Here is a 27,865-nt window from a genome sequence, read left to right as displayed (position 1 = left end):
GCCCTTGATGGCAAACCACCGGTACGGAAACTAGACTATGTGAATGTATTAATGTTGTAACGAGTACCATAATAAAGTGTTTTGTGTTTGTCAAGTCTTATGCATGTGTGACTTATGCGTGTGCCGGCTGGGGTGGCCAAGCTGTTCTAGGCGCTACAGTCTGGAACCGCGCGACCGCTACGGTCGCAGGTTCGAATCCTGCGTCGGGCATGGATGTGTGTGATGTCCTTAGGTTAGTTAGGTTTAAGTAGTTCTAAGTTCTAGGGGACTGATGACCTCAGAAGTTGAGTCCCATAGTGCTCAGAGCCATTTGAACCATTTTTTTTTTTGAGTTATGCGTGTTTCAGAACGATAGGCGAGAGATAGAATCACGAACCGTTTTCAGAATTCCCGAAATTAAGAGATAAAAAGTATTCGTGAGGGGGAGTAAAACCCATCATCAAAATAAGGGAGTATGTCTGTGCAGTGCCAGCGCAGTATTTAGCTAGAGAGCTAGCGAATTATTAGAGTAATGTGCATGCTCAACCAAGGAGAGAGGATTCCACAAAGCATTTGCGGTTGTCTCAGGAAATACACTCATGCTCATAAATCAAGGATAATTGCAGAATGTGGTGCCATACAACGTGGCACTACACAAAACTGGCGCTAATCGCATAGGCACATAGGGAACATAGACGACACAGATCTGTAAGTCCACGGTATTGGTGATAAGTTGAGAAAACCGTCCCGAAACACATGTGCTACAAAATGCCACTGTTTCCTGCGCATCTACCGTGACATCAATATGGGATATGATCACCATGCACACGTACACAGGCCGCACAACGGGTTGGCATACTCTGGGTCAGGTGGTTGAGCAGCTGCTGGGGTATAGCCTCCCATTCTTGCACCAGTGTCTGTCGGAGCTCCTGAAGTGTCCTAGTGGTTTGAAGACGTGCAACGTTACGTCTACCGAGAGCATCCCAGACGTGCTAGGTCTGGAGAACAGACAGGCCACTTCATTCGCCTGATATCTTCTGTTTCAAGGTATTCCTCCACGATGGCAGCTTGGTGGGGCCGTGCGTTATCATACATCAGGAGGAAGGTGGGACCCACTGCACCCCTGAAAAGGCAGACGTACTGGTGCAAAATGACGTCCCGATACACCTGACCTATTACAGTTCCTCTGTCAAAGACCTGCAGGGGTGTACATGCACCAATCATAATGCCACCCCACACCATCAAACCACGACCTCCATACAGGTTCCTTTCAAGGACATTGAGGGGTTGGTATCTCGTTCCTGGTTCACGCCAGATGAAAACCTGGCGAGAATCACTGTTCAGACTATACCTGGACTCGTCCGTGAGCATAACCTGGGACCACTGTTTCAGTGACCATGTACTGTGTTCTTGACACCAGGCTTTACTGGCTCCCCTGTGACCAGTGGTCATTGGAATGCAGCTTGCAGGTCTCCGGGCGAATAAACCATGTGTGTTCAGTCGTCTGTAGACTGTGTGTCTGGAGACAACTGTTCCAGTGGCTGCGGTAAGATCCCGAGCAAGGCTACCTGCAATACTCTGTGGCCGTCGGCGGGCACTGATGGTGAGATATCGGTCTTCTTGTGGATTTGTACACTGTGACGTCCCCCCTAGCGCCTGTCTGCTGGAATCGTTGCCATAATCGTGAGTTAACACTTTGTGGCACACGGAGGGCTCGTGCTACGACTTGCTGTGTTTGACCAGCCTCCAGTCGCCCTAGTATTCTACCTCTCATAACGTCATCAATATGACTTCTTTGAGCCATTTTCAACACACAGTCACCATTAGCACGTCTGAAAACGTCTGCACACTTACTCGCTGCACCGTACTCTGACATGCGCCAACACACCTCTGCGTATGTGGACTGCTGCCGGCGCCACCGTGCGACGATCGTAGATCAAATGCAGCACATGGTCATACCACGAGGTGATTTAAACCCGCAAACCGCCCACCAGAGCGTTGTTTCACCATGTATCAGCATTATCCTTAATTTATGAGCATGAGTGTAGTAGCACTTGATTGAGACGTATACGAGATTCTAAATGATAATTTGTTATTGTCTTCCAGTGACCATCTTAAGGCAATTTTTTTAAAGTTTAATAGGTGCGACTATGTTCATCTGTACATTCATGTTTCTATATTAATTATTAATTTGATTGGTTACTTATTAGAAGACCTAGGAGCCTGAATTTATTTCTTCGCTTTTAAGAGGCCTTGGGGCTAAGATGCAATCGTAAAGATATATTGACCTTACTGCGCTTCATAAGTTGTAGGTTTTGAAGGACAAAGAGCAACGATACTTTATTAGTCATTCATTCGGAAAGTCCATGGAGCTTTAATACTTTGATATACTATTTGTGTGTTGCCAATTGAGAGTTTTATTAGGCAAGGACATTGAGTGTCATGGTTATTATGTGAATTTTATTTCTCTGTGTTTAATGTTTCCATGTAACACTGTTCGAGAGCAACATGATCGACAAACGCAACACACTACGAGAAGGCAAGATGGACTACTTGACCATAAAGGCAGCTGTCTAGAGAGAGCGAGGTGACGTTAACACACTAGTGCTGGATGTGGGTGCACATTTCACTGTGCAGCTCCTGCCTCCCTCACCCCAGGTGGGCCTGAGCTCTCGAGTGCGCCTACCTATCGGCACACGCCTGTCACCACCACAGGCTAGCGCAAGAGCCACACCTGCACGGCTGCTTTCTAACTCCGTGTTACCCGAGCCATTCACTGAGTGCACCGCCGCAAAAGATTACAATCTGATGATTATCCTACTTAAGACAACTTTGGTGACAGTTGACAGTCTGATTAGTAAGCGATGCTACAGAGGACATCAAATCCACTTCCACAACACTAATTATCAAGGAGACTGTAAGTCGACCTAAGTCATTAGCGAACCTATATGCGGAGACTGCAGAAAGAACTGCTTATGAATTTGTTATTGTGCTGTTCAGAACGTCATGCTACACATATGAACAATTATCATTTGACACATGCTTTGAACTATTACTTAGTATTACCTGTGAAACGTCCCCTTAGAACTATTTATACACGACTGTGCTTAACCTGACACACAATGTTTTTAGCGCAACGCAATCTGACTTTCAATAATCCCTACAAAACAATGGCCCTGACTAACTTTAACCTATACCTTTCACAAATCACTTACCTCACAAAAATCTTCGTTACTGGAACTACTGCAATACAGCGAGCGCCACTACTGCCAGCTAAATAAAAGATTCAAACTACTGAAGGCACTAACTACTGATAGGGATAGTTAGCAAATGAAAGATTTTAATAGAGAACAAACAATGTATTTACCTTAATATTCATAATTGACATCCAGTATTACAAACTATCAAAACTCCGCCATCTCTCTCCCCACATCCACCACTGCTGGCGGCTCACCTCCAACTGCGCAACGCTACGTGCTGTTCACATACAGCTGCCCCTCTACAATGGTACACAACAATGCAAACTAGCCACACAGCACAGCCAGTGATTTTCATACAGAGCGCTACATGGTATTACCAATATAAAAATCTAAACAGCCTACTTACATAGTGAAAACATAAACAGCCTACTTACATAGTGAAAACATAAACAGCCTACTTACACCTGTAAGGCATGGGACTGTAATACAGATCTATTCAGATTGAAGCTGCAGAGGACGACGTATTTCTTCGTTATTTCTGTGTGAGAATAAGCATTATTATGGTAGTCTCCACAGCATCGATTTATTTGCGATCAAGGAAATAAACTTTTACTGCTGCTCACTATAATTATTAGTTTACAGGCCAGATAGTAGAGCAGGGACTAGCGAACTTCAATAATGATAGACACTGTATGTGATATGAGGGGGAAACAGTTGTTGTCACGAGCAGGCTATCGACATGGACTTTTATGCTGGCTAGCCCATTAATTACAGTTCGGTGTGCCACCAGTTACTTGAACGAGCTTCTAACGTGAACTTATGAGTCGTCCCATGCTCCTGCGAGAATTTCTGCAAGAACTGTAAACATTAACACCTTCGTTATCGAGGTTTTCATCAGAATAACTCGTGTGATGAACAGTAGGTTTGCCCGAAAACAGTGAAGCATATTAATGTTTCTTCTGTGCTTTTATTTCTACATTTTTAGATACGATGTGGATATTTTAATTTGCGTCAAAGACAGGCCTTTAGGTACAATCAATAGAAACTCATAAACGTAACCATCTTGACATGCACCATCAGTGTCGTTGCAGTTTGTTTACATTTATAACTTTATGTTATTCTGTTGATCAAAGACAATACTTAAGTAATCTTGATGTCGACCATCAACGGTGTTTCAATTTGTATGTGTCTGAAGTCTTATGGTATTTTATTATCAAGTTATGCTATAATAGTGTTATTCTTTTATGTGAGTCTGTCAATGTGTAATGTCACAATTTCGACACTTATTTACCGATTCGTATCACATCCTGCTTATACAGTGACACAAGTATTCTTACATGAGAGTTGTCTAATGGTTCTAAGTTTCAGGATGTTTTCTTTGTATATACTCACTTCGTATGTAGCTATGATTACATTTTTTGATTGTTTACAAATGTGTACCTCAAGCTAATCATAGAGCAACATATGTTTAGTCAATTTCCTTTCATTATATTTTTGCTACCATGTACATGTGCTTTCATATATGCCAGTGCATCTTTATGGGTCTTCTTGTTCAGTGTGATATACCATTAGTAGGATATGTTTCTATGGGAATGAATGATTTGGTATTGTAATACAGTAAGTTTAAATCTCAAAATGAACTGTTAAATTGATTTCGAGTACATGTATATTTTGAACACAAGCCATCCACATGTATATTGTCATGGCATTTTCTTTATTCATAAACATGGTAAAACCAATTAGTATGCACTTGTAGTATTGTTTTAGCTGATGTTTCCACATTTATTATATGTATTCCAAATAAATTTACCCCTTGCGCCAATGTGACGAGTGAGTATAAGGATACTTGTAAGTATGTGAGTGTATTTCCATGATGTCAACTTGGTACCAGGTTAACATTTTCCACCCATGATATCCAGCGTGACACTCATCAGTCGATGATGGTGTAAAAGAAAAAGAAAAAGTATCTGTAACCCAACTTGGTGAACTGGAGGTACAGATTGATCTCAGCACAACTTCATCAGCAGCTGTTTTGAAAATGGTGAGAAGGCGAAGTTACGTAACAATTTATGCCCAAACAGTCACGTAATATATTTTTATGATGTAAGATGCACATCCCAATGGTCAGTATAGTCAATTCTTTAACGCTGCACGAAAACTGCAGACCGTATTCACTACTGCCAATTATTACAGCGCTAATTAATCCTTCTTCTGCTTTCCTTTGAATGCAGTGACGGAGATGTATTTTTTCTGCAGCCTTGGGGGCTTTCCTTAGCCGGCGTGCAGCCGGGAAGTTAACTTAGAAGGATTGGAGTGTCGAAAACTAATTGGCGCTGAAAGCCATCTCCATGCAGATATGGAATAGGGGAGTGGCAGTCCCCGGTGTCTTCACAGCTGGAGCATACGAGAGGGTGGACTGTGTTCCATAAAAACTGCATTGTTTGAGGTTCTAAAAGGAATCCTTTTTTGGCCAGATAAGATCTGAAGGCCAGATGGAAACACGGAACTTCAGACCGTGGGATTAGCCACTGGACACTGCTGTGTTGTGCAGGAATGTTCTTGTAAATCCAAGTGACGGGTTCTGCAGTTGGCTTACATAATTTTTTTGGTATAAGTGGCGATATCCTGTTAAGTGTGTACGTGCAAGGCTTTTGATTGGCTGTGGCTGGAAATCTGTTACGCAGTGAGAGAGATTTTCCGCATTATTTCCCACACAACATCATTGTTGGTTAATCATGACAAAATCGGTGAAAGGAGGAAATCGTTAAACTTGCTCATAAAATTATTATTGGTCAGAACTTGCAAGGTCTGCTGCAATTGGCTGGCGAGATTCCGATGCCGACAGAACCAGCTAAGCTTCATTGAGCAAGGTCAGAGCACACTTCAGAGATGTCAAAGAATAGACTTGCGTAAAAGACTTCGAAGAGTACACTTGCTTCAGGGATGCCATCGAGGGCGGACTTCAGCCGTAGAAGGTATTTGCAGAGAGAGACGTCTCTGAGAGAGAAAAGTACAGAGACCGAGCTTTTGGCAAGAGTATTGGCGATCTTTCTTTTTTTTCCAGGGAACTTTCTTTGAAACATTAACCATTTTTGCAATCATTGGCCATATCCACTGTATAGTTTCATTATATCATTTCCTGTATCCACTCACTGGTGCCAAGGCTATAGTTCATATTTGCTATATCTTGTCCATTTACGATATTGTTTCATGTCTTATGGTAATAAACCAAATTGTTATACTGACCTCTAGTTTCCTTTTATACTTTGGTGAAACCTTTCAATGATGTATCGTTGTGAGGTATGGTACCCATATTTTCATGCTTCATTAGGCCACCACTAGTAATCATCTTTTAACAAGACGCTAGCCATTGTGCAACGTTACTTCTCTTAAAGCTTTGTAATGTTACAAGGAGCTTCCCTCACCTGTAGGTCACTGGATATAGGATCCGTAGAATCTTATGGGTATGCTAAACAGCTCAACTGATACCTCATACAAGGTTTAACTATTGTTAATTCTTCGTTTTTCCACTTGACATTCATGTGACCAACAATCGACTGTGGCAGCTCTAGAAGTGTTGAAATGACCCTGACGGATCTGCTACTCATGCAACATCCAGTGAGTAGTGCATTTCGAAGTCCCTGAGGTCTCCTGATTGACCCATTCTGCTGTTATTGCATCTCTGCTGACAACACAATACTCCCCTCCTACTTTTATTCTGGCAGGTGGCCTCTCGTGAGAACTAGTGGTCAACTCCGCATACCTGAGGGATGTCAGTGTATGGGTACGTTATTCCACGCTGCTTCATCTCTACGCCAGAGTGGCTCAATAATACTGGCTACAGTCCGATTAAAATTACTTGACACCTCACGTATCGGAGCTGGTTTTCTCCCGTCAGACCACTCAACGTCACGCCCGAAACTTCCGTCATTGTCAAACTTGAAAGGGTACAGTACCGCCCGACACTGAAAATAGGTACAACATTCTTCGTTATTCTTGTCTGTACAACATATTTTTTCTAATAATAACTCAATTTCAATTAATACAGCGAAGCCGGGTACCAATGTGGGGAAGAATGACAATTTATTTATTTAATTGATCACATGTGCACTCCCACAAAATAAATCCCTACATCCAGTTTGGTGAGATCTGTGAAATGAATGAATGTATGGTCGTCTGCTAACCGCAGATAGTGAATGTGAATATATGATCATCTTTGAGATGATCCTTTGGTCACCTTTGGTAGAACCAAAGAGATGAAATTTACCGGAGCTTTGAGCACCTGAAATGTGGCTGACCAATACGGTAGCAAGGTGCTCCCCCACGTCGGCAGAGGTGCGAGAGGACCTGAAGAACGGCCATGTTTCAGCACTCTGCCTCGGGATCTAGTGTTGGTAAGACCTGTCTTAGGTGTGCTCCGTAAAGACAAAAGAGTGGACACATGGTATGCATGTGAAATACTTAAGAGTAGTTTGGAATAATAATTTCTCTATTTCAGGAACTTTTGTGGGGAGAATTAAATGTCAGGCAGGTAATATTAAGGGGTTCGTAGTAATCTTTGGAAGTGACAATGAAACCATGTGTAGCAATAAGTTGAAATACTTCCGAGTGCTTAAGTTAAGCTGAATTACTAGCGTGTCTACTGTAAGCTGGGAATATTTAAGAAATGGCATGTGCAGGACTTGAAATTAGAGACGAGTACTTCCACGTGGTGAGTACTGTGTGAGTCTCAATCTGTGTATGAGACAAAGGATAAAGAGAAGTACTCATCCATGGTATCAGTTGAGGACTCGCGTGTGTGATGAATATGTTCTTAATATTACTTTGCGTGTTATGTTTCCATGTGACGCTTGATTCAAACTAAAATACTCTGAGAGAGAAGCAAGGTGAGTCAGCCGTCTATCCAGCAACGCCACTTGGCTTGCATTGCACAGGAAGACGTGCATATATCCTCAAGAGTTCATAGTAGGAAAGAAAAATTACGAAGTGGGGCAGTGTCCTGTGAAACTGGGATAAATACTAATTGAAGTGGTAAAGCTGAAAATGATAATGTTGTGACTATTCCTTGTGTTGTATTCCATGTTGCAGTGTGGTGTATGTCATGTCATTTAAGTATGTGTGGTTTGCATGGGAGAGTAGCAAGGTAGTTTCAGAGGTAGTGGGTTATGCATGTTCCTTTTGTACCGCTCGGTCTGGAGGAAATTTTCGTAATGATGGGTGTGAGAGTCGAAGTGAGAGATCCACCATCCTATCCAGAAAGTGCACTGTAGCGTTAAATAATTACGAGACCATAAGATAGAGAATCACCAATGTAAAGCCATGCCCACTGGGCGGAATTTCTCATGTGTTATTGTTGTAGGTTTTAGAATTTGTGTGTTTAGGTTATAGAATTTATCGGAATAAATAATAGTGAAAAGAAAAAGATTGGTGGCCTTTTCTTTCGAATAGTGTGTTGCCATGATACCCAGAATTTATAATGTGTGCGCCATTCATATGCAGTGCGATGGCTACGTGTTGATCAAAGCCGTTGAATAAGAACGAAAATGTGGTATTGCCAGTGGGTAGTGAACAGTCAGAGTTGTGTAAATTACTAATAGTCAGATGTGCGTTTCCGTTGCGTAATATCCAAGCAGGAGAATAACTTTTAACTTAATTGTGAGTACTAGAGTTCATGTTACTTGATAAAAAAAAAAGGAATCCACTCGCTTGGCAGACCACATATCTTGCAGGCCTGACTGCTTGATGCCACAGTATGAGCAAGGAATGCGGGTGCCTCTCAAACTGTCACGATAGTTCCTCAGTTCAGTTCCAGTTCCTTGTCCGGCATTCTTTCTTGATATGTTTGGATCCCGAATCATAGACCTTCCACTTTTATTTCGTATTTCATCACACGTGATAGCCACAACAAAAGCAACACATGCCGGCCAGAGTGGCCGAGCGGTTAAATGCGCTACAGTCTGGAATCGCACGACCGCTACGGTCGCAGGTTCGAATCCTGCCTCGGGCATGGATGTGTGTGATGCCCTTAGGTTAGTTAGGTTTAAGTAGTTCTAAGTTCTAGGGGACTGATGACCACAGCAGTTGAGTCCCATAGTGCTCAGAGCCATTTGAACCATTTGAAGCAACACACATACACAAGGATGCTAATGAAATACACACGTTTCATACACAACACTAACCAAACACTGCTGGATACTTCCACACAAGACACGATTTAGCGTCATGTGTAGAGTTATCATGCCTGGAGCCGAATTTTTTAAGGTTGCAATTCATCATTGCAGGTGGGTCATCTTAGCCATAAATACAAGAGAGGTATATGACGAACTGACATGGCGTAATGGTTAGAGTATTAACTATATGTGTAGATGGTGGTAGGTTTCAATACCGACAGTGGTAGCAAAAACTTTTTTTAAAATTATAAATCTAGTCAAAAGAGTTTGATCATCATTCTTATTCAGTTACATGGTTTCAACGTAATTTTCTAATTCCTTATTGCACCATTTTTCATCGTCGTATTGATCTTTCCATTTGCTCTTATTTTTCTTCCTATCATTCTTTTTTCGTTTTGAATCTGGCAGTGCCTCCTATAGTCTCATATCATGTCCACCGAAGATGGTAATGCGGCAGCTCGTGTTGCCAGTGTGAGAATAGTTTCAAGTAACCGATGATAGCTAGAAATTACAGTTTACTCTTATCACTGAGTTTGCTCGTAAAGGTTAGCTTTAATTGCCGTGAACAAAGCGATCGTCATTTTCGTTTTGCCGCAGATTGTTGATCGCCGTTTTCTCGGATATATTGCACATCACGGGGTTGTGGTTAGCTTACGACATAGTTGAAATTAAGGCCTACAAAATGTATAGTCTGCCGCATTCCGTCATTGGTCACTCAGAATCATCTGTCGACAGAGTATCTCGCATTTCCGGCATACCCCGCTGCGGCCGCTTCCAGCTTGCTCCGCTTTACACATTAACAGCATTTGTGAAGTAATCTGCCGCGTTTGTGTGTCACCTACAACCGAGCGGTAGCCGGCAACACTGTAACGGCAACTGACATACGTTAACTATGAAGAAGTTTCAATCAAACTATAGTTAGTAAGGACGTGCCATTTCCTCGACAACCCATTACCAAATATTTAAATGTGGGAGACCCGGAGAAAGAGCTAGCCAGGGCCATTTTTGAACAACCTGTTTATCAAAGCAGGTCAGCTAGCATGCTGGCTTGCATTAGCTTGTTGAAGGACAACGTCACGGAAACCTTCAAGATAGTGCATAAAGTGTCCGAAATGTGATGCCCGTTCTTCAAATTGTTGGCTATGAGAACCAGAGGTGATGGTGCTGTGAACCAGATGGCACCTGCGGGAACTGGGCCTATTAGGTGTGTGCAGTCTGGCAACGTTCATTCCCTTCAGTACCTACACACACAAAATCATCCATCGTGATTGCCCATAAGGGTATCCCGGCCAATAACGCCGAGCGCTCATTTCCATTCCCATCCATCGTGATGCTGCACTCATCCGTGTTGTGATTGGACGCTCCACTGTCGGCACGCCTATCGCTTCTGCTGCGTCAAAGCAAGCCCCAACAACATCGCCGTGCTCGTAGTCCAGAGTGCTCCAGACATCGTAGGACTGTCCGTAGCCGTCGGTAGGGTAAGAACGAAAGCAGTACAGAGTGCGAATAAGACAGCTTGAGTAATTAAATTTTTATTACATGTGTGACGGGTCGCCACCAGCGTAGACGGATCGCCTCTGGGCCACAGTGTTAAGCTCTTTGCTCATGATACGTCAGCGTGTCACGCTTCATCAGCTGAGCTGAGCTGAGATGAGCTGATGGCCGCCACGTGTCATCCAGATGGCGTGATCTGGGCTGAGGCGCAACCAGCTGCCTCGCCATCCCTTAAGCCCATGTTACACGATACACCTAAGGTGCACACCTCTGCAGTAGCGCCCCAAACGTACATGTTTGGAACTGCAGACTGGTGCACGTCGCTTGCTCACACGATAAACGCGGGATATTGTTCCAATGTGTGTGAATTTCTAAGGGACCAAACTGGTCAGGTCATCGGTCTCTAGACTTACACACTACTTAAACAGACTTAAACTAACTTATGCTAAGAACAACACACACACCTATGCCCGAGGGAGGACTCGAACCTCTGACGGGAGGAGCCACGCAGTCCGCGACATGGCGCCATATTCACAATATCAGTATCAAGAAGATTTTATGTACAGCGCCGTCCACAAAAAAAAAAACTTCCGAACATTCAGAAACACGTAATGTAGAGTCAGACGAATATGAGACTATAATACAATACACTGATAAGGAATTCCATGTAATCAGGAAGGTTACTTCCGCCAAAAAGCTAGAACTGAAACCCAAATCCATTCACTGGGCAACACCAAATGAAAAATTGACTGGACGCACAAAATAAATAGAAAAAGAAAATGCCACAGTTAGGGCGGAATAAAAAAGCGGTCCGTTTGTTCGCTAGCGTGGCTCCACTAGCACAGACGGTCGCCACAAAATCAAAGACCGAGGCCACACAAGCTTAGCAAGGCGGCACACTGTTCATCAAATCAAAGGACAAGCCAGACGCAAAACAAATACGGACCCATCTCACAGAGCTATTTGATCTGAAGAAATAAAAGATCTGGATCAAGAAAATGAACACAGGAAACAATGTAATCATAGCTGAAACAGGGACAGAAGAGGAAATTAGTAAGCTGAAATAAAATTCAGAGCTAATTAGAGAAATGATAGTCGCCTAGGAGCTGGTGGCCGAAAGTCATAGTGTATGATGACCTAGTTAGCATGCCAGAAAATCAATATAGGAACAAAATTTGGAGGGAACCACAGACAGGAAGCAGTTCTTAGAAGAAAAAAAAGTCGGGTTTAAAACAGGTCCAAGTGAGATGCTGACAGTAAATTATGTGCTAGAGGTAAACCAAAGCACAATTGGTGACACAAAAAAGAATGTACATTGGATTTCGATTAACCACTGTGAAGAACTACGTTGCCGTCGCCAAATTCTAAAGCTGCCACGATTAAGAGCACATTGGAAAGTACTACAAGAAAAATAACCTAATAAGCTCCCATTGTGGAGTATCTGACAAAAGACTGTAAAAACAGTAAGCGAGTCCCAGTGTCCGTTCCATGTCCGAATAGGAAAAAATCTTGCAACCGACGAGGTAAAGATTAGAACAGGAAATTCAAAGAACGGAATATGGATCCTGAATTATTGAACAATCTGCCAACGAACATCACAGGGAACCACAGAGTAAATACAAACGCAACAAATATAGGTTCCAGTAGAAGAAAGTGAAACACTTTTTAGGAAGAAACCTACTAATTCCCAGTATATTGATCAAAGAGATTATAAAATCACATCTTCGTATGGAACGGACGCCTCCATAGAAAAAAAAAAAAAACAGGGTGCAGGATGAGCCAAAAGATTGTGGTTCATTGTCAACTGTAGAAAGAGGAGAGGCACAGCGACACAAACCGAAAACCTGACTGACCATACAGACAACGGCGATACGCAAGGTGGACAATTAAAAATCCTGCAGTAAGAATGATAGAGGGAAGGAGTGGAGTTTCTGTAAGTGGTTAAGAAGACAGGAAAACGAGGAACGGACAGCATGTCTACCTCTAAGTGAAGCAGACTTAAAGAAGAAAATACACTCTAATTCAGAAAAAGCTGCCGTTCTTGCAACAGAAAAGTGATATGTTGTTCCAACAAGATAGTGCTCGCCCACAGACTGCCTGTGAAACTAAACGTGCTCCGCAAAATATGTAGCAGCTTCCCTGGCCAGCACGATCTCCGGACTTGTCTCCAGTCAAGCATGTGTGAGATTTATGGAAGAATACATGACTCTTGCGACTCGTCAACCAACAACTCTTACAGATCTACGTGAACCAATCAAGAAGGCGTGGCATAACATATCCAAGAACAGTATTCGCCATCTGTAGGATCAACTCGATGTCAGAGTCAGAGCCTGCATTGCCGCCTATGTAGGTTACACCACGTACTAATAAGGGTGTTTCAGAATGGATCGGTACCTGGAACCTCAGAGCAGCTTGTGCTAGTGATCTGTAGACGTTACCATTTCATGTGCTCCGTATGCGCTGCTGCTATAATAAATCTTGAGCGAATTGGAAACCTCTAGAAGGATGTACTAACTTTCTTCTGGAAGTGTAATTTCTTTTAGCCTGCTGTCTATGTACAATAACAGACCAAATGTTTCATATGAATTGGCATGAAGTCAGCACTTAATATTTCAACAAAATTTCAAATGTGTCAGTAAAACTAAGCATTGTGGTGTTCAGGAACAAAAAAGTCTACATAAAATATCTACTTCATCATCATCATTTAAGACTGATTATGCCTTTCAGCGTTCAGTCTGGAGCATAGCCCCCTTATAAAATTCTTCTATGATCCCCTATTCAGTGGTAACATTGGTGCCTCTTCTGATGTTAAACCTATTACTTCAAAATCATTCTTAACCGAATCCAGGTACCTTCTCCTTGGTCTGCCCCGATTCCTCCTACCCTCTACTGCTGAACCCATGAGTTTCTTGGGTAACCTTGTTTCTCCCATGCGTGTAACATGACCCCACCATCTAAGCCTGTTCGCCCTGACTGCTACATCTATAGAGTTCATTCCCAGTTTTTATTTGATTTCCTCATTGTGGACACCCTCCTGCCATTGTTCCCATCTACTAGTACCTGCAATCATCCTAGCTACTTTCATGTCCGTAACCTAAACCTTGTTGATAAGGTAACCTGAATCCACCCAGCTTTCGCTCCCATACAACAAAGTTGGTCGAAAGATTGAACGGTGCACAGATAACTTAATATTGGTACTGACTTCCTTCTTGCAGAAGAGAGTAGATCGTAGCTGAGCGCTCACTGCATTAGCTTTGCTACACCTCGCTTCCAGTTCTTTCACTATGTTGCCATCCTGTGAGAATATGCATCCTAAGTACTTGAAACCGTCCACCTGTTCTAACTTTGTTCCTCCTATTTGGCACTCAATCCATTTATATTTCTTTCCCACTGACATTACTTTCGTTTTGGAGATGCTAATCTTCATACCATAGTCCTTACATTTCTGATCTAGCTCTGAAATATTACTTTGCAAACTTTCAATCGAATCTGCCATCACAACTAAGTCATCCGCATATGCAAGACTGCTTATTTTGTGTTCACATATCTTAATCTCACCCAGCCAGTCTATTGATTTCAACATATGATCCATAAATAATATGAACAACAGTGGAGACAGGTTGCAGCCTTGTCTTACTCCTGAAACTACTCTGAACCATGAACGCAATTTACCGTCAACTCTAACTGCTGCCTGACTATCCATGTAGAGACCTTTAATTGCTTGCAAAAGTTTGCCTCCTATTCCATAATCTCGTAGAACAGACAATAACTTCCTCCTAGGAACCCGGTCATATGCCTATTCTAGATCTATAAAGCATAGATACAATTCCCTGTTCCACTCGTAACACTTCTCCATTATTTGCCGTAAGCTAAAGATCTGGTCCTGACAACCTCTAAGAGGCCTAAACCCACACTGATTTTCATCCAATTTGTCCTCAACTAGTACTCGCACTTTCCTTTCAACAATACCTGAGAAGATTTTACCCACAACGCTGATTAAAGAGATACCTCTGTAGTTGTTAAAATCTTTTCTGTTTCCATGTTTAAAGATTGGTGTGATTACTGCTTTTGTCCAGTCTGATGGAACCTGTCCCGACTCCCAGGCCATTTCAATTATCCTGTGTAGCCATTTAAGACCTGACATTCCACTGTATTTGATGAGTTCCGACTTAATTTCATCCACCCCAGCTGCTTTATTGCACTGCAATCTATTGACCATTTTCTCCACTTCCTCAAATGTGATCCTACTTCCATCATCATTCCTATCCCATTGTACCTCGAAATCTGAAACATTACTGATCGTATTTTCACCAACATTGAGCAACTCTTCAAAATATTCCCTCCATCTGCCCAAGGCATCCACAGGATTCACCAGCAGTTTTCCTGACCTGTCCAAAATACTTGTCATTTCCTTCTTACCTCCCTTTCGAAGACTGCTAATTACACTCCAGAATGGTTTTCCAGCAGCTTGGCCCATAGTCTCCAACCAGTTTCCTAAGTCTGCCCAAGATTTCTTCTTGGATGCTGCAATTATCTGTTTGGCTTTGTTTCTTTCTTAAACATAACTTTCTCTGTCTACCTGAGTTCAAGTACGTAGCCATTTTTGATACGCCTTCTTTTTCCTTTTACAGGCTGCCTTGACTGTGTCATTCCACCAAGCTGTTTGCTTCATCCTACTTTTACACACTACTGTTCCAAGACATTCTTTAGCCACTTCTAGTACTGTGTCCCTGTACCTTGTCCATTCCTTTTCCAATGACTGTAATTGACTACATTAAACTAACTGGTACCTTTCTGAGATCGCTGTTATGTACTTGTGCCTGATTTTCTTATCCTGAAGTTTCTTCACTTTTATCCTCCTACATATGGACCTGACCTCCTGCACTTTCGGCCTCACAATCCCAATTTCACTGCAGATCAAATAATGATCAGTGTCATCAAAGAATCCCCTGAATATACGTGTGTCCCTCACAGCCTTCCTGAATTCCTGATCTGTTATTATATAGTCAATGACAGATCTGGTTCCCCTGCCTTCCCAAGTATACCAGTGAATGTTCTTATGTTTAAAAAAGGCGTTTGTGATTACTAAGCCAATACTGCCACAGAAATCCAAGAGTTGTTTCCCGTTCCTGTTGGCCTCCATATCCTCTCCAAATTTACCCATAACCTTTTCATACCCTTCTGTTCGATTTCCAATCCTGGCATTAAAATCACCCATGAGCAGAACACTGTCCTTGTCCTTTACTCTAACAACTACATCACTGAGTGCCTCATAAAAACTATCCATCTTATCTTCATCTGTCCCTTCACAATGCGAATATACTGACACAATCCTAATTTTCTTGCTAGACACTGTCAAATCTGTCCACATCAGTCGTTCGTTTACATACCTTATTGCAACTACGCTGGGTTCCATTTCTTTCCTGATGTAAAACCCTACACCCCATTGTGCTATTCCTGCTTTGACTCCTGACAGGTATACCTTGTATTCTCCCACTTCCTCTTCTTTCTCACCCCTTACCCGAATGTCGCTGACAGCTAAAACGTCCAGCCCCATCTTACTTGCAGCCTCTGCCAGCTCTACCTTCTTCCCAGAGTAGCCCCCATTGATATTAATAGCTCCCCATCTCATTACCATTTGTTTGCCAAGTCGTATCTTAGGAGTCCCTGGTTTGTCAGTTAGAGGTGGGACTCCGTCACCTCCAAAGGTCCGAGGCATTTGGCTCTGATTGTTGCCAGCATCATATTTAAAGTACCAGGGAAGCAGGTTGCTAGCCTTACTTGCCCTGGGTCCCATTGAGTTTTTCCCGTAACGGCTGAGGGACTAACCGGTGGATTAGGTAGTCTTTGCCGTATGAGCACAAAGGTGACCACGACTCAGAATATGTCCGAGATGCCCAGCCTTATTCCAAAGTAACTGGTATCCCGACTGTCGGGACCACTTACTTGGCCACTCATACGTTGCCCGTGGTTCATGAACTAGGACATGACTACATGAACCCACACCATGAACCACAAAAAATATCAACTTAAAAATATTAATTTTTAAAACAAAAAAAATCTACATACTACTCTTTGACAATCTTGCACGCGGATGTATGTTCATCAGGAGTCCAGAAGCCACATGCTGCGGTCCCACTGTACTATGCTGCATTTCTAGATCACAAATTTTCTAACTATAATTCTTGTATTCTGCTACACAAGACGAGACTACACAGGATCACACTACGTTAAACTACTACACTTGGTATCAGAACCAAGTTAGATTTGTCATTTGTCTAGATAGTTGGACCCTGGTGTGCTGAGGAACTTTAAAGGATTCAGAGTGACCGTGGTGTAATGCCATCCAAAGTGCCAATCAATGTGGTCCGGGGTGCTGATTGCTCCACATTCATAAGTCTCTGTGGCACATTGTCGTACTTTCGGTAAGTAGCTGCCATATGGACCGTGTCGCGGCAGAAAATGTATAGCTCCGTTGGTCGCAAAGATGACATTATGGAGCTTTCTTTTAGGTTGGGAAGGAACTGATATGTTCTCCTCACTGTTTCTGCCATATCGCAGATTTCTCGACATTTTCTGTCAATGCATTGCCTTATTTCCTTATTCGATGTGGCTCGTGTGACCAGTACCTCATTTAAATTATCATATTTGTTCTTCTTGAGACAATATTGTACACCTCTCTTTCTTATTGCTAAGTGTAGAGGCAGCAAGCCTGATATCACCAGCAGCACTTCAGTCGGTGTTGTGCTGTATGTGCCTGTCAGGCAGGGCGTACATCTCTGTGTGCTCACTGTATAGCCTGTGCTGTACTTAGCTTTCCGGCTCTATCTTCCCAAAAGCTCGACCTGTAGCCCACAATTGCGATTAAGATTGCTTTTTGATACGTCCTTATTGCGCTTAATGGCGGCTGAAAACTTCTTTGCCCAATTGTTACTATTTTGTTCAGGATTTTAGTGTCTCTCTCTCTGGCAGAAGATCTCTACATGTGCATGAAAGTTTTGCTTTTCGCCGATGTTTATACCGAGGTACCAATATACTTCTTTTCACAAGTTGGTCATTTATTTTGATTGAGGCTTTCCTAGATCTTCATAATGTCCCTTATAGTAACATATAAACTATTTCGTGTACTGATAGAGTTAGTTTGTTTTCTACGCACCAGTTACCTAGTCTTTCACGAACTGCTCTACTATTTTTCTCTGATTTAGTCCTTGTGTCAGCAGTTACTGTAATCAGCAAATCATTTGCATATGTGATGCAGCCTCTCGTGTTTGTCATACTCTGAAGCTGGTTCAGTAAGGGGTTTATGCCAACAAACCAAAACACTGGACCATAAACAGAGCCCTACAGACAGCTTTTGGTGATTGTTTTCACAATTTTATTTCCTGAACATTCCAACTGCACCTGCCTGTCTGTGGTAGAGAGATTTTCTTTTGGGCACCAGTTCCTGCAAAAGTCATTAATAGCACTGTTCTATACGGTACAGTTTCGTTCCCTAGCTGATGCAACTCTTCTATCATAATTCTATCAGGCCCTGGCGCTTTCTTCTTCTTTAACTTCATTATAGCCAGCCTCACTTTCTCCTGGTCAAATGGCATCATAGCACTATTATTCACATGCTGTCCTAGTAATTCAGGGTGAAGATGCTGATGGTACTCTGTGTCTTCCATCGTCGTGTTGCCCAGCAACAGAGTTCTGAGTAGGTACTGCACTGATGTCTCCCAGTGTGTCGTCATTGTGGCACGGGTTTGCCTCAGAGTCGTTAATACAGTGGAACATCGAACCTTGTTTGTTGCAGATTTGTACATTGGTTCTTGGCGTATATCTCCCATTTTTATGCTCTTGTTTGTTGTAATAATTCGTTATCTTATCGACAGAAAGGCAGTCTTCTTTGTCGGTCTGTTTCTCCTCAGATTCTTTGGTAGTATCTTCTCACTTACCTTTCTCTGCGTGTTAGAGACGAGGGCGAGATTTCAAGGAATTTTAAACGCGTTTGACTTCCTGACAAATATTTGGGCTGCCTTGTCTTGAGCCATCTTCAATGTTCACACCAATTCGTCGGCTTAGAATTCAACATCAAATCCACTTCCTTGCAGTGGCTGTACCTTGAATTCTACAGTTCGCTTTGAGTAGATTGTACAGTCGCCCAGGTTGGATGCTAGCGTCTAAATCGTTATCTGTGTCTGTAATTGAGAAGTAAATGATGATCTTACAACAAGTGACCATAATCTTAGAGACCTTCCAGTTTGCAATGTAGTCACTGACTTTCGAGTTTTGAAGGTGATAACTATATTTGCACCTGGGCGATTTTGCAAAGTAGGAGACTTGAGTTATCTATTCATGACACGAAGCCCAAGTTCGTTCATAGTGTCCTGAAGGCAGGGTACTCTTTCATCAATTAGGGCTACTCTACTATACCACAATGTTTGTTTTGCATTTACGTCCATTACGAAAATGTGTCTGCAGTGTCGGTCCACTATTGCTGCTGTTTCTACCTTTTCTGTGTGTTACTGTATCTCCAAACTGTATCGAAAGTATTGATTAATTACATAAAGTCTTCATAAGGCAGTCACTACTTCTGTTGTCGCCGCATGTTCATCACATAGTTGATGCAACTTTGTCACAGTTATATCATTATTTAGGGTAATGCCCCATCTCTTTCAACGTCCGCAGCTCGTGGTCTAATGGTTTTCGGCGGCATGGTCAGAGAGCCAATGCAAAGTGCTACACAGCGCTGCCAACACAGAAGCAGCTCTCAGTCGTAACTTTACGCATCCCAGACTATAAGGCCTGAGGTGGGAAGTGTGTTCAAAAATGGTTCAAATGGCTCTGAGCACTATGGGACTCAACATTTTAGGTCATAAGTCCCCTAGAACTTAGAACTACTAAAACCTAACTAACCCAAGGACATCACACACACCCATGTCCGACGCAGGATTCGAACCTGCGACCGTAGCAGTCCCGCGGTTCCGGACTGCAGCGCCAGAACCGCTAGACCTGGGAAGTGTGTCTTGGACGAATGCACTCTACAAGACAGTGCTCAGCAGGTCTATGTCATACATAGAAACGACCAACAACTGCATGCAGACAGAACCCCCTTTCGTCATTGAAGAGAATGGTGTCCCATTCCATCGGCCCAGTGATCCTCTGATGGCACCAATCACACCGTGCACGTCTGTTCTGTGGCGAGAGTGGAAGACGGGATAGGGGTGTGCCCGTAGTCCCACCTCTTATAACCGGTTCAGAACAGTTCGTGTTGACTCGTCTGGGTTCACAAGCCCTCTTATCTGTGCTGTGGTAGCTGCACGATCTGCCACTGCTGCTCTTACAATACGACGATCGTGGTGAACGTCTGTGCTGTGTGGATGTCCAGAACCTCGTCTACGGGTGCGAGAACGTTCACGTGACCACTGATACCAGGATCGTTGTACAATTGACACAGCACGTCCCACTTGTGTGGCATTTCTCCGAAAGGACCGTCCCACCACTCGGAAGGCCACAATTTCATCCCTTTCAGACTCGCTCAGTTGGCTGTAGGAAACAGGAGTGCATCTCCAAGGCATGGTTACCTGTTTACTTCACAGGTTTGCACCACTCTGAACCTTCTGGCTGTGAACACACCTTATTAAAAAGTAGACACAGAGGGTGCTACTAACCCCCAGGCGGCATATGCCGACATCGAATTAAGATCGACGTCGTCTTCCCAGGTGTATTAATTGTTTTTCTGGCAGTCTAACAAAAAACTAATAGATCACTACAATCTCTGGTTTCAGCTCTTAAGTGAGAATGCGCTGCTATTCTGCCTCAGACGTTCAGACACCTCACTGAAAGTGTCCCCTACAAAGTTCGACCCATCATAAAGACAAAGGGTGGATACACACCACATTAACAACTATTAATTGGTGCCCTGATACTTTTTATCAGGTAGTGTATGTGTCATCAAAGATCAGTTCGAGGGGACTCCAGTAAGCTAAGAACCATTGCTACTGCCAGAACTGGCAGGTCTGAGAACTAAATTTTGTACTCTGTAACTCCAGAATGATCTACAAATTTAATCATGTATTCTCCCGAATAAACTGTATACGGACAACAAGTAAAATTTCGTTATTTAATCCCCCTCCTCGTGCTGCAATTTTTGTGGCCATTAGTGTATTTTGATAAACAAATACACCAGAACTAGGCCCCTAAGCCATCGGAATAAATTTGTATCCAGCTGCAGAAATGTAAAAAAAAAAAAAAAAAAAAAGAAAAAGAAAAGGAGTTACTGAAGCATCATGTATTTTTGTAATGGCTAAGCAAAAGATTTATTGCGGTAGTCACTAACGTATCCGTGGCGCTGGGTCCGGCGCTTTTAAAACGTTTCGGCGGCCAAGTGTTAGTGCCTCGTCAGGCCGTATCGTGCCGTGTGACGCAGCGGCGAAGCGGCAGCTGTCGGCCAAATTAGGCGCCAGAAATCCACTGCGGCCGCGGCGCGCCGGAAATTAACCCGCGTATTACCGCGGCCGCTAGCCTTTTCGGCGTACAGTTCCTCTTTTTCCCTTCGTTTTTCATTGCCGATGCGGTGTCGCAGTTAATTTAAACTTTATTTAATATTTCACCTGACGGTTAACTAAATAACCGAAAAATTTGAAAACCTAAAACAGACTTGGTAATTGAATATAGGGTAGCTCCTATATAGGCGGGAGCAACGTCAGGGGGTGGCGGGGTGGGTTGAGTGGCGCTTCACACTGCTGGCTGCTGCTGGTGATGCAAACAGGAAAATGCTCATCTCGGCTGGAAGTGTGTGTCTCGTACACCATGTGAATACGAGTAAAATTTCCATGTATTCTAACTTTCTTGTTAATCGAGCCCTTACTGGAAATAATTTAATACATTCATGTAGGTAAAAGGTTGGTGCATAAGTTCGTAGGGTTTTTTTTCTATGTTGATATTCCGGCTGCTGTGTGTTTATTTATTGATTGTCATTTTTTATTTGTAGTAACTGTTGCTATTCGAGTTTACATACTGTCATTTTGTCATATGGAGATAGCGAGTGGAGTTGTGGACCCTATAAGATGCAGTCTCAAGTGGAGAAATCGGACCATTTCCGTCATATCCATTTGAGTTCAAAAGAGGGATGGGAGCAGCGGAGGCAGCCCTAAACATTAGCGCCGTCTATGTGGATAACGCTATTGAATATAGCATAGCGAGAAATGGGTTTCTCGTTTTAAGGTGGATTGTTTTGACATTAGTGACTCTCCATGTTCGGGATGAAGACCTTTTAAACGAATTAATCCACAGTGATCCACGTCAGTGTACCCTAGAACTAGCAAATGGGTTGAACTGTGACTATTCCACCATCGTCCAATATTTGTATGCTGTGGGAAAAGAACGTTCAAAAATCGATTTTATGGGTGCCATATGCTCCCAGCCAAAATCACAAAACTCAGCAAGTGGACACATGACATTTCTTCTTGCTCGTCATCAATCGGATCATGACCAACACATATCATTCCTATTGTATATCGTTACTGGTGACCAGGAAGGGGTCTTTACGCTAATATAAGGGAAAGGAAGGAATGTTTGAGCTCAAAAATAAAAAAAACAGCATCTAACTGTGCCAAGACCTGTGCAAATTCAACAAAGATAATATTATGCATCTGGTGGAACAGTAACGGTGTGGTGTGCTACGAATTGCTTCCCTGAGGTGTAACCATCACTGCCGACATTTACTGTCAACAACTCAGAAGTCTTGTTGATGCAGTCCAAGAACAACGACAAGTAAGAGTGTGTGAAGTGATGCTACTCCACAATATCAATTGCCCGCATTCCGCTAGACTGACACAAGACACTATACAGGAGTTGGTTTGTGAAGTCATTCCGCACCCACCTTATTCACCTGATCTTGCACTCTCAGATTTTCACTTTTTCCACTTTTTATCAAACAGCGTTCTCTGAACATGCCTCGACGTCTTCGTCCCCTCAAAACCAAGCGATTTCTTCCGTCACGGAATTGAGAAGTTACCCCAACGTTGTTCTAAATAGTGAGGCAGAATATTTTGTTGATGACCAAAATCTCTGTTATGTGTATCTGTTGTGCTTATTAAACATATGGAAAAATGATATGAACCCAATATTATTATTAATTTACGCTAACCGCCACCAGGAGACATCATCCCAAAACTGCATAACAGCATGCATACCCTTGATAATGGTCTCAGTTTGGCGATGAAGGGAGCCCACTCGTTTCTCCTGGTATGTCACATCTTGCCAGAGAATCTCTACAGCACTCCCATTGCATTGCAGCCTCTATTTGTACTGAAGCAATTGTACACAACGAGGTCATCGTTGGAAATATCCAAGTCTATCACCCCCTGTGGTAATTGATCTGAAATCCACTAACCTGCTTCTTCCAGATGATACCCCTTTCGCTGCAGTGGGAGCACTGGTGGTGGGATCATCAGATCTGGATACGGAAGTATAGGTGCACAGTGGTTTATTGTGAAGGGAATCCTCAACTGCTAATTTTGCCAGTAAAGAGCACACAACGATGTAAATATGGATGCTGTAGAATTATCCAATTATCCTGTAGTGTCGCCACATACATTACACTTTACACGCCATTCTTTACATACTAATACACTCAAGTGCCAAAGAAATTGGTATAGGCATGCATATTCAAATACAGAGATATGTAAACAGGCAGAATACGGCGCAGCGGTCGGCAACGCCTATACAAGACAACAAGTGTATGGCGCAGTTGTTAGATTAGTTACTGCCTCTATAATGGTAGGTTATCAATATTTAAGTGCGTTCGAGTATGGTGTTATAGTCGGCACCTCTGAAGCAGCGATGAAGTGGGCCATTTCACGAGTGTACCGTAAATATCAGGAATCAGGTAAAACATCAGATCTCCGAGATCGCTGTGGCCGCAAAAACATCCTGCAATAACGGGAACAACAACGACTGAAAAGAATCGTTCAACGCGCTATCAACAAGTGTCTGCGTGCGAACAATTCTACGAAACATCATCGATAAGAGCTTTCGGAGCCGAAGGACTCGTGTGCTCTTGATGACTGCACGACACAAAGCTTTACGTCTCACCTGGGCCCATCATCACCGACATTGGACTGTTGATGACTGGAAACATGTTGCCTGGTCGGACGAGTCTCGTTTCAAATTGTATCGAGTGGATGGACGTGTACTGGTATGGAGACAACATGATGAATCCATTGACCCTGCTTGTCAGCAGGGGACTGTTCAAGCTGGTGCAGGCTCAGTAATGGTGTGGGTCGTGTGCAGTTGGAGTGATATGGGAACCGTCTAGATACGATTCTGACAGATGACACGTTCGTAAGCATCCTCTCTGATCAACTACATCCATTCATGCCCATTGTGCATTCCGACGTACTTGGGCAATTCCAGCAGGGCAATGTGACACCCCACACTTCAGAATTGCTACAGATTGACTCCAGCAACTCTCGTCTGAGTTTAAACACTTCCGCTGGTCACGAAATCCCAGACATGAACACTGTTGAGCATAACTGGGATGCCTTGCAATGTGCTGTTAGAAGAGATCTGCACCCCCTCGTACTCTTACTGATTTATGGACAGTTCTGCAGGATTCATGGTGTCAGTTCCCTCCTGCACTAATTCAGACATTAGTCGAGTCCACGCCACTCGCAGGGGCCCTACGCGATATTAGGCAGTTGTACCAGTTTCTTTAGCTCTTCAGCGTACATCATTCTACAACTGTGGGAGATTACACTGAAGACACGTCTTATGCAGATAATATCCAAATATAAACACGAAGACTGGCTGCCACTTGCGATCTGTTAATCATAGAGGTCACCGTTACTGCTCCTACTCTTAATGCAAAATATTCAACAACTAATGTAATGAGCAGGATGTCTCTGCTCCTGACGTGTTCCCTCCGTGACTAACTCACCGGTTCTGACCTCCAAGCTGCGACACAATGTAGGAATTTGCTGCCTTGTCTTTCGGCCAATCAGCGTCCCAGAAATTTTGTTTGACTGTATACATGTTGTTGTCTAGTCCAACCAATAGCATTCTCTTACTTTGCTGACGACAAGCGACATTTACCCCGTTGCCACCCTGGAAGTGCCACGTCATCTCAATGCATCTCCCCCCCCCCCTCTCTCTCTCTCTCTTACAGTAGGCTTTCACTGTATTGCACAACATTACAATATAGTAGGTACCGATTATTTGACATAATATTACACAATCTGTGATTAGATCCCGAAGAGCTACCGAAATGTAGAGCTTTTATTTGTTAAGTTTCACCACTGGTTCAAATATTCCCACCTACTTTCTTTGGTGTAATGACGAGGTGATTTAGCGGGCCAGTCAAGGTGCGACAGACTGCCTGAGTCTTTGCCAAATCAGAAACATATGCGGGCGGCCCTGTGAACACAGTTAACGTTATCCTGGAAGACGTGAGCGTCCATAGCATACTCACCATGGAAATACGGAAACAAGTGCAACACTTGTTGAGAATGTTGAAATAATCATCGTGGTTCACTTTCATGGTAACGAGAATGAGTGGGCCCGAATAATGGCACTAAAAATACCACCTCTAGCCTGAACTACACTCACCTTATACTGCAAACTCCTCATTGGACCGCCAGCCTTGTGGCCAATCGGTGCTAGACGCTTCAGTCCGGAATCGCGCTGCTGCTACGGTCGCAGGTTCGAATCCTGCATTGGGCAGCGATGTGTGTGATGCCTTTAGGTTAGTTATGTTTAAGTGGTTCTAAGTTCTAGGGGGACTGAGTACCTCAGATCTTAAGTCCCATAGTGCTCAGAGCCATTTGGACCTCATTGGACCATTGGTGCACTTGATACATTGAATCATGTGAAAATAGATAAAACAGCTATTTGTTGACCTCACTACAAGACCTCAGACAGATATTGTCCAGATGTTGTTTGGCCTGTATAAGATATCCAGCATTGTATGCAGTTCATTTCACATTGATAGCCCCTAAACTAATTGAGATGGACCTGAAAAGCATTGAAAAGAAAAAGTCCTGTCGGTTCTCAACTCGATTGTCATTGGCAAAGCGACACACTCGACTCTTTCCCTTTCGATTTTTATCTATTTACGACCACTGTTCTTACAGCGGATTACAGCGCTAGGAGTGGTGCACCGTTCCTTGCAGAAACCTTAGACAGCCTGTTTTAATGCACTAAAAATTGAGAAACTTTATTCGGAGTGCTGTCATGGGCGTGCCCAAACACGATAGATCCTTTTCTGGCATTTTGTCACGTCTCTATATCGACTCGTTTTACAACCTACTGGCGTATACACACCACTTCAATGACATGACTTACGTCTGCAATGGAGGTTTGTGTGATCACCAGGTGCCATTTCTATGGCAAATACGGAGTTCCAAAACGACCAACGTGCTATTTTATGGCGGTAAAAGTAGTAGCAATTTTGTGTTCTGCTGAAAAGACGAGTTGCGTTAATTCCTTCGTAAGTTAGACTGTTCACAGTAAGGAATGGATTTGTTCCTTTTCTATTGACTGGAAAGATGTAGAATACCTGCCAGTGACAGAGAGTTGTTGATTCTTCTTTCTTTTCCACGAAAAAACCAAGAGGTCGTAGGAAAGTGAGTTAGTAGGATTCATGGATATGGAACAAGCGAGTGGGAAAAACAGTCTTGTAACGTTCGAATACGGTATTACTGGTGTGCTGATTGACAGAGTCACGTCGAGTAAATATCGATGCTTAACGTTGCAAAGTGATATGAAATGGAACGAGCACATAAGGTCGATTGTATGGAAGGCGAACGATCTGCTTCGGTTTACTGGAAGAATTCTAGGAAAGCGTGTGGGAGAGTGCGTACAGAACGCTACACATTCCTGAGTACTGCTCGAGTGAGTTCTCCGCTATGTCAGATTAATGGAAAACATCGAAGCAATTTAGAGGCATTCTGCCAGATTAGTCACCAATGGTTTCGATTACCACGGGAGTATTACGTAAATTGTTGTGGCGTAGCAAGACAGCCACGCCACTCGGAAGTAGCCGAAATGCACGCGTACACACACGCCGGCTGGCGTGAGGTCTGAAACAGGATACTTAATGAATGCTATAAAGAAAAGTACGTAGCTCCAGGAATACTTAACTTTAATCCATCATTGTGGTACATCGCTCTTGACGATACAATTGAGACTCTTTAAATACAAGCACTGTAAGGCTAATGGCGCCTTGCTAGGTCGTAGCCATGGACTTAGCTGAAGGCTATTCTAACTGTCTCTCGGCAAATGAGAGAAAGGCTTCGTACGTGTAGTCGCAAGCAAAGTCGTCCGTACAACTGGGGCGAGGGCTAGTACGTCTCTCTAGACCTGCCGTGTGGTGGCGCTCGGTCTGCAATTACTGACAGTGGCGACACGCGGGTCCGACATGTACTAATGGACCGCGGCCGATTTAAAGCTACCACCTAGCAAGTGTGGTGTCTGGCGGTGACACCACATAAATGCTCCGTGAACTCCAATGAGAGTCTCTGTACGGAAGAAGATATTCTCTTCGCGGAGCACTACTGATAAAGTTGAGAGAACCTGCATTGGAGGCAGACTGCAGAACGTTTCTGCTGCCGTCAACGTACATATTGCGTAAGGACCGCGAAGACATGGTAAGAAAAATCACGGTTCGTACGGAGGCATACAGACAGTCGTTTTTCACTCGTTCTATTTGCGATAGGAACGGGAAAAGGAATACGTAATAGTGGTACAATGTACATTGTGGAATGTGTGTTTATATGCAAATGATGATTATTTCCCAGAGAAGATGTTTTGTGGCGAAAAGCTCAAAAGAAGAAAAAAATGGAGGACCACGATTTTCAAGATCATTTGGCTACCGGTTTGCGCAGTGTGCGCATCGCCGTTTTGGCACGGTACATCCCGAGCAGAAGCAGTGTTCAATGGAACTGTCCGCTCGCGTATGTAGATATTCGGCGGATGAGACACTGCCTCAATCTGGATAATCGTTGCTGTTAGTGTAATCGAAATTTATGATGAGCCGTC

This window comes from Schistocerca cancellata, chromosome 3 (genome assembly GCF_023864275.1).
Source record: "Schistocerca cancellata isolate TAMUIC-IGC-003103 chromosome 3, iqSchCanc2.1, whole genome shotgun sequence".
In the NCBI taxonomy this organism is placed as follows: domain Eukaryota; kingdom Metazoa; phylum Arthropoda; class Insecta; order Orthoptera; family Acrididae; genus Schistocerca; species Schistocerca cancellata.
Note: the sequence above shows the minus strand (reverse complement) of the source record.